Source organism: Channa argus, chromosome 12 (assembly GCF_033026475.1).
Source record: "Channa argus isolate prfri chromosome 12, Channa argus male v1.0, whole genome shotgun sequence".
Classification (NCBI taxonomy): Eukaryota; Metazoa; Chordata; class Actinopteri; order Anabantiformes; family Channidae; genus Channa; species Channa argus.
Genome location: NC_090208.1, coordinates 13,837,937 through 13,849,445, shown reverse-complemented (window position 1 = coordinate 13,849,445; position 11,509 = coordinate 13,837,937). Strand labels below are relative to the sequence as shown.

At 42.8% G+C, this 11,509-nt stretch overlaps 1 protein-coding gene across 4 annotated transcripts in view; it reads right to left on the bottom strand.

Annotated features, from left to right (window-relative positions):
- Window positions 1-11,509, bottom strand: part of zbtb4 (zinc finger and BTB domain containing 4) — a 28,709-nt gene that overhangs the window by 11,226 nt on the left and 5,974 nt on the right. The window contains exons 3-4 of one of the 4 annotated variants that reach the window (XM_067525222.1): window positions 9,278-9,352; window positions 9,031-9,175 (exon numbers count right to left, since the gene is read on the bottom strand). The gene's annotated coding sequence lies outside the window, so the exon portion shown is untranslated. The other 3 variants (XM_067525223.1, XM_067525221.1, XM_067525224.1) reach the window with 3 other exon arrangements.

Genomic DNA, 11,509 nt, shown 5'->3' with positions numbered 1-11,509 from the left:
AAGCAGCAAAGCAGCCAGGAAGGCAGGCCGCTGTAAAATTCCACAGGCCGCCCTGAACAGGCAGAAACTAGGTCAGCACTGTTATTGCAGAGGGAAGAGAAGAGAGAGAGAGTGAGAGAGAGGGGGTGAGGATGAGGAAGAGTGAAAGGGTGATAGAAAAGGGAGAGAGAAAGACAGTGAGGGTTAGTAAGAGAGCAGGAGACAGAGGAGAGGGGAAGAGAAGCGAAGGGAGGCTGAAACGGGAACAGTCAGACACACTGATCTTTCAGACAGACAGGAGCCCAGGCAAACCGTACCACGCACAGAACAACCACTACACAGACAAACTTCCAACCACACACTCACATTATAACATGCATGTGTACACAGCACTGTGCATACAATCATACATGGCCACAGACAAGGCAGACAAGCATAAACAAAGTAGTTGAACACAGATAGGCCCACTTGTAAATGACATTCAAAACCAAAAGGTGAATATGAGTGCAACACAGCACTAAGACTGAAGGCACAGGTGGAATGAAGTCAACAGTCAACAAAAAGAAAATACAAGCGTACATTAATGACTGACTAAGTGCAAGTAATGACACATACTTTTTGTTGTCTGGAAAAAATAAACCAGTTCATGTTTATTCAAGATGATCTGTCTAAAGACTAGGGTGCACAATCCAGTCTTGCCAGGCTTTCTTGCCATATTTTGTCGCTCTGCATTGAAACAGGCCTTTATTGTCACTCACATTTGCTGAGCGATAGATGTTGTGCAGGAAATCCCTTATGGCAAGCGCCAGCCTGCTACAAGTGGGCGGACACACTTGAGAGACAGTGCTAAGGCTAAAAATTTCACCATCTCATCTGATGCTTGCACCGCGGACAGGAAAATGCGTATGACGCCCCCTCGCTCTTTTTCTTTATCTGCCTGTGACGCACACAGCTGCTGCACAAATGAAGTATGCACAACACACTGTCTGACTGTGACAGGCAGCTTTTAACATGCTTTAAATGAACTGGATTTACTTGTACACAGAAAAGTGCGTAAAAACGTATAGGAAACCTCTGTCTCTATCTACCACTACCACTGCCTCATTGTTAGACGTCATAGACAAGTGGACAAACACGAACGCATCCTTCAATATAACTCTGGGACACACAAACAAATGTGACCATGAATGTGGCAAAGACTCTAAAGCTAAATCAAAATAAAAAGCAAAAGTGTACTCACACCTCTCTGCAACAGGATGTTCTGCACAAACAATCATGTTGGTCGTCCCATGAAGTGTTCACCTATTTACGCTTGTTGCACTAAAACCGCATAGAATGAACAGGTTCTCAGCTGGTGCAGGACACAGTGCTAACTAGACTTAAATAAATATAAAACATCATTTACCAAACACATTGGCTTTTACATAATGACAGAGGCTCCTTACCGACAGGCAGAAAGAAGAGAGGAATACTTTTAGCATGCACTGAGTAAATTTGTATTTGGTATCAAATGACAAATGTGAGGAAAAGGTAAACTGTCCACTTTTGATTCTGGTTATTTCACTCTTAAATGCTGAATCAATAGAGGAGGCAAAAACTTGCCGATTGGCCGCCCTCTCTTAGCTCAGTTGAATTTATAAAACCAATTACTTTGAGGAAATCAATCAATTTAAAACAGATAAACTTTTAATATTTGACTTTGAAATACTTGTCATTAGCATCTGAAAAACATGGATAACTTTATGACCTTGGAAACCATTAGTTGGTAATCCACTGAATTTAAATGGACGATCAGTCCCTAGAAACATCACTGCTAAAGTGGCCTTGCAAAAGAAGCATAAGGCATGACGGCAGAGGAGTTTGGCTGGTACGCCCGCTCAGGGCCTTAAACCAGCCGTTGAGCAATCTGTTTATTCCACACTGAAACGGGTACTTGTGCTGACAGACAACTGTTGGGATTCAATGACCATGCTTTTTTTCTTTTGTTGCCATCTCTGAAAAGGAAATTCCTCACAGATTTCCCTAAAGTCCATGCAAGCTAACCATTTTAAGCAATTTAGTCCAATTCTTGTAATTAAGAATTAAAGGTCTGATCATAGCACATTGCATTTTTATTGCTGTTTTAGTGCCACTTAATTTCAATATGAATGTAAACAGCTGACATTCGTACCTAATGCCTCATTAAAATTTCTTTAACAGATTACAGCTTAGATAATCAAACCATCTCTGCTCTTCCATATTCTCTCATCCCTTTTCTGTCTGGTGGATTGTAACTTTAATTTTCATAGCTGTAGCATGATTGTTTTCACCAAATTAGTAGCTATGTTCTAGCATCACAGCAAATTAATACACAGAGAAGAATTCGGGCAGTCAGATGATCAGATACAGGTTGCAAATAAGTTTAGAGATTAAACTAAACCACATTAGTTTTACTCATTGCTCAGGAAACGTGTGCACAAAGCTACAGTAACCTGACGGAGAATACCTGTGCCTTGAACTACGACAAGTTGAAGATGAACCAGGAAGTCAGCCTGTAATTTGTATATTTCTGCTTCACACTTTTTTTGAGCCATGTCACTGCATTCACAGATCTCAGCAATTTCTTTGGTAAGTGCAATTATGTTTTTTAAACAAACCAACAGAGATAAGAACCAAGCAACATGGTATGTGTGTGTGTGTGTGTGTGTGTGAGGGGTTAAGAGGAGTGCCTGGAAGGCAGAATGTGGGGGGCCTCTGTGTTCCAGCCGGTGAGCCAGCAGCGAGGAGCATGTGGGAAGAAGAAGGTGTCGGTTGGGCTTTCTCCCCAGTGAGGGTCAGCCGGAGGGGCCCAACTATCAGAGCAGCAGTTGGTCTGTGAAGAGGAGGGTGTATGTGTGTATGCATGAGGGTGTGTGGGTGGGTGGGGGCATCGTTAGCAAGAACAGCTACTGAACTCTACACAACCCCCTGGCCAAGAGAGCATGGTGTAGCCAGCCAGATGGGATGGAGAGAGGAAAGGAGGGAGGAGGTAAGAGGAAGTTGCTACGGGTTGGGGAGTGGTTGAGCAGAGGTGCTAGTGGTGGTTGTGATGGTGTGCAGGGACTTCAAACACATCTCTTCCATGCTCACATTTCATGGCTTCCATGTCTTTCAGATCCCCCTCAGCATGACTGACTGTACGCCCCCTCCCTGCATATACTGCTGTACTGTGGTGTTGTCACATGCCACTTCATGCACCAGCAAACCTGCCCATGTCTAAAACGCCACACTTTCCACGGTGTGTTAGCTCTCAGCCCAGCACGTAATCCCCATAATTTTGCTCGCTGCAACAGAATCATGGGAGGCATTAGGAAACAGTAAGGCCAAAAAGCTGCCCCTGGAGAGCAGTAACACTACACCGGTGACCTTTTTGAGCAAATTTCTCCCAAATCATTTTCAATTTCATGCGGCGTCTCAGTTGTAGGAGGTGTGATAGCCCCAATGGAGTTCTCAGTCAAAAACAACCAAGAAGCATTTGAGTAAGGCTGACTAAAAGGTGGCATGTACAACGGTCACCATATAGTGCTACGGTGCTATGTTTAACAGTGACAAGTATAAAAAAAAACATTAGTTGCTGCACTAGTTTCCTGAACTGAAATGAGACTACACTGTGGTACATCAACATCTTTTTTTGTTGTGGTATTAAAAAAAATGCATAATGTAAACAAAGCAAACCAACTCCGTCTTGCAAGCCACAAGACTTGCATGCTTGCATTTTGCATCCAGGGTAGAAAAAAGACCCAAAGACAAATGTGTGACATTAACACAGATGGCCACAATAAAAATGCTGACATGGCTCTCACAACCTCATTTGATGAGAGAGCAGCAAAACACTAGTTTTCCTATTGTCTGACCTATGACCCTAACCCTGTGGCAGCGTGGGTCATATTTCCCATACATTGAGCACAGAGGCTTGGCTTGGCATCCACAGAAACCAGGAATGTGGAGTAGTTGGCAGCAGGTACTCTGTTGTTTTGGGGCAAAAGAAAAGTAAGGCACAGGGCAGCAACAACAGGGCTGGTGACATCAGTATGCCCTCTGCTGCTGTGTGAGAGACAACCTCGAGCAAAACAACAGGCTGATAAAATGGAGGACAAACTGGGCCGCCCCAAACTGAAACAAGAGACGGAACCAGTCAGTGGAACTAAAAATGCTTAGCGTCGCCTATGTCCATGTTTTCCTGCCAAAACATTTCTTCTAATGTTGTTCATAAGTTGATGGGCATGGGTAGGACATTTGGTTCACCATGTTAAGACCCCAACAACAAAGCTCACATCATGTTTAACGCCTGTTCTGATGTGTGCGGGCCACTTGCTGTCTACGGTGAATCAGAGATGCAAGAGGCTCCGATGAATTAAAAGTTTCATCACAATCTCAAAACGAGTCATCGCTCTTGAAAAAGAACTGCGTGGTGCGCCAGCGACAGAGGGGAGGATGAGGGAGACAGGGCCTGTTACTGGCACACACACACACACACAAACACACACACACACACACACACACACAGAAATAGAACCAGCACAGGCATACACACACACACACACACACACACACACACACACACACACACAGACACACATCAATATGCTTGCACAAACACACACTGCATAAATACGCACACCCACCAACACTCACGCCCCAACACACGCACAGTAAAATAAAAACCTTTTCCTCCTCTTCACATGCGGAGCAACCAGCACCACAGCAGTGGAGTGAAGCAGAAAAACAAGCAGGGAAAACAACAGAATTCAGCCTCTCTTCCTCTTATTTTCTCTGTCTCTCAGGAAGGCAAGCATACAAGAGAACGTACCTCGGAAAACCTCCTGCTGCATCTCTGCTGCGATGTGTTCTCTCCCCTCACACTCCCTCTCTCCCACTCTCTCTCTCTCTCTCTCTCTCTCTCTCCCCCTTGGTCTGTGTATGCGCACGTCTGAGTGTGTGTGAGAGAGAGGGATAGAGAGAGAGAGACAGAGCGGGGAGAGGCGGTGCACACACACATACATACACATGCAGGCAGCCGTGTGTGAAGACAGAGGGCAGGAGCGATTCTCACACTCGAACTTGCTTGCTCTCTCCCTCACTCACTCCCCCTTTTTCTTGCTCTCTCTTCTCTCACTCCAGTTTTCGCTTGTGACACACGATTCTTAGTGTTTTTGCTCTTTTTTCCAGCAAGTGTATGCCCCCTCTGGTACCCCCCCTCCCCCCCCAACACGCACAGACACACACACACACACACACACACCTACACACACACACACACACACTGAATCCAATCTTCTTTTTATTTGGAAGTGTTGTTCCCTCTGTCTCTCTCTCTCTCTCTCTCTCTCTCTCTCTCTCTCTCTCTCTCTCTACACACACTCACATGCACGCATGCACGCACACACAGAGAGAGAGAGAAACACACACACACACACACACACACACACACACACACTACTTTATATACACAAAGCCCAGCGAAAGGCAGAGGGAGGGAGAGGCAGAGGGAGAGCAAGCAAGCAAGAGGACGCCATTTAAGCAGTTTGTTACGAGCACTGCAAGTCCCCAAAATGGCTGAAAACAAACAGGAACCACGCCAACTCAAAAAACCTGGGCACAAGGACGGACAGACAGACAGTGAGGGACTGAGAGGAGTGTGAGCGAGGGAGACAGTGAGAAAGTGAGACAGACAGAGGACAAACTGGCAGTAGTCAAATGGCGGATGGGAGCACTCTGTGTACCATGTGAAGTTGAGGAAAAAATGAAGGCATTAAAGGGGTACTCCTGCGAGTGAGAACGGCACTTTCACAAAGTTTAGGGACTTACGAGTGCCAGATTAAAAAAAAGAATGGTCAAAATCAATGCAGCCGAGGCCAAGATATCTTAACTTTACATTTCTATTCTATACTTCACGATAGATCACGCTCCAAAAATACTGGATCCTATATTTCCCATGATGCAACTTGATTGTATCCTTCATTTGCGTTATGCCATGTCTTTTCTGACTCTGAAGGGCATTCATGCAAAATAGCATTGTGTTTACAGGCTGTGTTGATGCAGACGTGTTCCTTCAAGTGCCGGTGCGGACTGATGGATCCGTGGTTTTCAAACTGCAAAGTGGTTTTTAATACTTGAAGGATTCTACAAGTCTGGATAGTTGACACCACGGCAATGATTCTTATCCTCACACACTACAATTGCAGAGTAAACTATTGTCGAAAATGTGAGTCAGAGACCCACTTCTTAAAGGCTTAATTGCAGCTTTAACACTGGACATGTTGGTGGAATTATAAGGATTGCTGTTTGCAAATTGTGGATGAATTTACAAAGCGGGCTTTTGCATTGAAATGTGTCAAATGTGTGAATGGCGAAGGAAATTAGCCAATGTCAGAAGTTACAGCCTGCAAGTCACTTATTTGTTGAAACAGCCCAGAATCAAGTTCTTTAGAAGGTATATTGGCTGCTGATAAGCTGGTCAAAAGCTGTCAACCTTTCCCTGTACATTAGTGTCTTTAGACTGTTTCTGGGCCTTACTGTCTACGCCAGTGGTTTTCCTTCACCCTATCAACGCATCCTTAATGCCTAACCCCAACAATCTTCATCTCAAGGTCCAGCTTCTACCATAAACAACATCTGGCTAATATCTACTAATTCCTGCCAAGGTTGGGAGTCCACCATCTTTGTCTGCAACCAGATATTTCTGAGTATCTCACCAGTGCGACTGTGCCATTGTGGTGTTCCCAAGTAGTGGTCATCAATCTTGTTTTCTCTGATTTTAAAACCCCCAACCCAGACATTATACAGCTGTTTTCAGAAATAAGTGGAGTGTCTCTTTAAAAGAGAAAAGGGGGCTAATGGTGGATGGACAGGGACAGAAACTAGGAGCAGGGATGCTCTTTGATTGTATATGGCCTCTGCTAAAAGGGTTCGAGTGCCATCTGTGACAATGCTGGTCTTTTCAATTAACTGCTTTTAGGTCGCTGTGCGTATCTGTGTCTGACACATGGCTCAACCAATACCAATGGTGACAAGCTTCCATTTTGTTTTGCAGCTACAACAGCGCCACTGCACCGCCATCAAGGCCTGCAGCTGGATATTGTTTCTGAGTCATCTGTATCCACGCAAAATGCTTCACAACAACTTTTCTCTTCGTTCTGGTTGCTCTAATTTACGTACGTCACTGTCAGTGGAAATTCCACATAGCTCTGTTCTCCCGTGAGTCGTTCTGGGGCCTTGGATTAGAACGTATTCTCTCAGCTGGAACAAGAGGGCATAGGAGGTGTGCAAGAATGTTCTAGTACTGTACAACACCATCATACTTCCCACTGTCCTTTTGAGTGGAGCTGCCCCCACCAACTCCCCCCCAGTACCCACCAACTGAACCTTGACGCCAACAACCCACCCTCCTACTCTTCCCCTGCCCTTTCCCTCTCTCCCTCTCTTTCATCACTCTCTCACCCTCATTGTACGCTGCCACACTTGTCTCCATGGGAACTGCATTGGGATTGGGTGTTGTCCCTGTGACCTCTCTGGCTCTTGGAGTTGGACAAACTTTTTTCTTCCTTTCTCTCGTCCTCTCTCATGTGCTCCTGCACGTTTGAAAAGCATGCTCCACGTTGTGCCAGTTGTGAGTGGCTTCAAGATAGGACAGTAAGATTAAACACTGAAATCAAATTACTGTATGAGTGTGTGAACAGACGCAGCAAAAGAAAGGGAGGCCACGTGAGTGAAGCAGATTTCCCATTGGTAAAGACAATAGAGTGTGTGTGTGTTCCAGGAGTCCACACATGTGTGCTGGCATTGTCCCACGGCTGCAGACAGCCACCAACTCTGTATTCAGAAGCACCCCCGTGGTTCAGCCATCCCTATTCATGGATGTTTGGCCAAACTTGATCATAGCAGCTCATGCTGTTCTACCAAACGACACACACATCTGAATACACAAAGGGGGAGGAACTAAGAAAGACATCCTGGTAAAAGATTTAAACCTTTAAATTAATGAAGCATCTTATATTTAAATGCAATCAAAAAATACAATAAAAAAGCAGCTGGAATCAGTCTAAAGATCAGTGTTATATCTAGACATGTTAACACTGTCAAGTTAACCTAATTTCTACAGCAGAATAATAGAATGTGGTCCAATGAATAGATTTTTTAATGGAAAGACAACGAGCACATATGTCCTATACTATTAATACTATCACACACACACAAACACACACTCAGTGACATAATGCAATCAATAGCCCCTAACCTTAACCATTGCAACTAAATGCCTAATGCCCCTACCCCTAATCTAAACTAATTTAACCCTAAAACCAAATTTTAACCAAACCAATTTTTGTCCAATTAACCTGCAAAAATGTATTTTATCCTACACCAGAAAAGAGCTATGGCCAACTTACAAGACACAGGCCCTTTAGCTGCTGAAGGCCCAGCTGGAGTGTGTTAACTTGCTAGTCACTAACTTTTTTTTTTGCAAGATGCTGTTCTGGTCCCAAAACATCCCCATGAGAGTGGTTATACTGATATACTATATGATATACTTATACTATTAGAATCTGTAGAGCTGAAGGGAATGGCTGAGTCCGGTTATAATTCTGTGTTGGAGCCTTTTCATTAAGAATAGTAATTTTAAGTTTTGTTATTACCAAAACACTGGTTATCACTACACGTTACACATTTTGTTTAGAAACTTTGAATGTAAACAATTGTTTTCTTACCCCACTGAATAATTTTAAAAATCTGATTTAAAAAGCTCTATGTTTAACTTCTAAATGCTGAGTAAGTCAGTCATTTACAGTGATAAGCAGATAGGGAAAGTTCACTGACGCCGTCAGTTCCTAAAATGCAAAGTTACGCATGCAGTCTGGCTGTTTTGAGCCACATAACTGAATCTTTAGTTTGGTGAGAAAAAATTCAGACAATGTGAAAACAAGTTTCATTTAGGCAGAGTTCCTACTAGCACAGATACATGTGTGTGAATATATCCTGAGGCACACTCAAGCATTAGTAAACATCCTCAGTGACCTCAAAGAAGGGATGACTAACCTGCTCTCCAGCTGACTTGGACTGAGATCAAAGTAGGAAGTCAGCGACGTTCGAGAAGTTCAAATGTCAGTGGTTTCTTAAAGAGGAAGCGGTGGCTTTACAAGGACGGCATTGCAATTCCTGTTTCTGTGGCCTGCACAAAGAACTGTGAGGACAGAGATAGAATGAAACCACAGCACATACATATTTTGCAAGCATATGTACAGATAAGCATGACAAATGTTTACGTGTATAGCCAGACACGCACACAGATGAAAGGGTGCTTTGCCCTCAGCACTGCCTTGCAGACACAGGGGTGGGACAGTGAGCAACTTGATTAAACCTGCCAAGAAACAAGGAGTGATGAGCATGCTGGAGCCCGTCTTTAGCTAACACATCTCTACTGTTTACAAAAACAAATGTCAGGGCAGCAGCCAAACAATGTGAAACAGACAACCCATGTGACACACAGCTTACATAAGACAACTTTCACTGCAGAAGTGATATTCCAAGCAAATCACTCCTCCGTTGACTAATTAGTGATGCAAAGTTCTTGCACACCAATAACTACATAAAGCTCAGTTTAACTAGACACACCTATAGTACTGTTGTGAAAACATTTTTGAGGCTAAAGAACCTGCATATGAACTGACAAAGGTTTATTTATGGGAGCACAGAGTTACTACAACCTAGAGGGGAGATGTTATGCATTCAGACGCCCAACAAAAATTAAATTGATATACCATAATCCATACATGATAAAATGCACAATGCAAATGATTCTAGATCACAATGCAAATATATGAGCAAGCATGTAACTTTTTAAAAAGTAGATGCCATATATTGTTATGCACCAGATATAAGCAAGACATTTATTTTTGTTTTTCTTTTTAAGCTAGATGTGTATTTGTGCTATTAAATCTTAAAATCTTTTTTGTGTGTGTAGAAAACCCATCCAATAAACAAGAAATCTGAAGGGAAGCAGGTTTTAACTTTAATAAGACGTTTTAAATGTTTAATTCGTTTTTTTTAAATATTAAGATTTCTGCCCCTACCTCTGGGTGCTCCGGTTTCAAAGACATGCATGTTATGTTAATTGGCTGTTAATGACACTAAATTGCCCATATGTGTGAATGTGACTGTGAATGATTGTTTGTCTGTGTGTCCCTGTGTTGTCCCTGAGATACACTGGTGACCTGTCCAAGGTAAGTTAAAACAACAGCCTTTTGGAAAACTTTTGAAGGTGACATGGTGTAATAAGTACAAAACCAAAACTCAAAAAACTCTTTTGTGACTGTCATAGTCAATAAAATAAAAAAATAAAAAAATGACTACTGTCACAAAAGTATATTAACCTTATGGAAATAAACCTATTATGCTCACATAATTAATTCATTTTTATGTAAAAACATGAGATTTTTAGCACCTCAGCTACATCCAATTTGTGCTTGTGCCCACAGCCCTGGACCTAAAGTTGAAGGCTCCCATTTGCTTGATATGTTGTTCAATAATGTGAATAAAGTGGTTTTCTGCTCGTTTAATTTAGCAGAGGAAGGTGTAAATCAATAAAAAGGACTTTAATTGCCCAAGATGTTGTAGGAATAAAAAAAGATCAAGTCTGCATGTGTTCTTTCTCATTCATGGAAATGTTACCAGTGTCTTCTGTTAGCTTTTGAATAAGGTGATGCAGATAAACCAAACTACTTTCCTACAACAACAACAAAAAAGTTCAGGTAGTCTAAGCTTTTTTTGTTACAGCGGAGCAGTTACTGAGTTCAACACTGCACCACCCCTTGCCTGCAAGACTAAACTGAAGCATTAAAGGCACAGAATCTATCATGAACAGATGTTCAGAACCTACACTCTGCAAAGTTTAGAGTATGTTTCATATAAAGGATGACAGCATGGGAAGGATTTACAGCATTAAGCTGTCAAATGGTGTTAGACCGTTATATGGTTGTGTTAGACTGTTTAATATATAAGTTAATTGGGAGATGTAGCTGAGTATCAAATCTCAGAAATCACACGTAGTCTGACAGACTTGCTTCAGGTCCCTGAAGCAGATGCAGTGAGCAATAACAAGCACGTTTGTGTGAGCAGTCAAACGCTGCTGAGTCACACAAACTGTCTGTGGGCACACTCAAGAGATATAATGCTAGAAAAAGGAAACAAAATGGGTGGAGACTATACACAGAAGTTACAGCTGACAGGTAGTTTGTAATCATTGTGATATGCAATAAACAGCTGGAAAGATATGGTTATGTAGCAGAAGAGAAAAAGGCAAAGAAGAAGAAGACAGGTTTCACAGTGTGGACGTTGTTAAAGCAGACTGGAAAGGATAGGTGGAAAATCATTTGGGAGGGGTTCCTGATATGGTGTGGAGGAGGAACGGGGGACGGACGGCTGGTTTTTCCACTGCCAGAGAGAGAGAACGGCTAAATCAAATTAATTAGCTCCTTCATCTCCAAGAAGCTACTCAGGCATGCTGTACTGGCGAAGA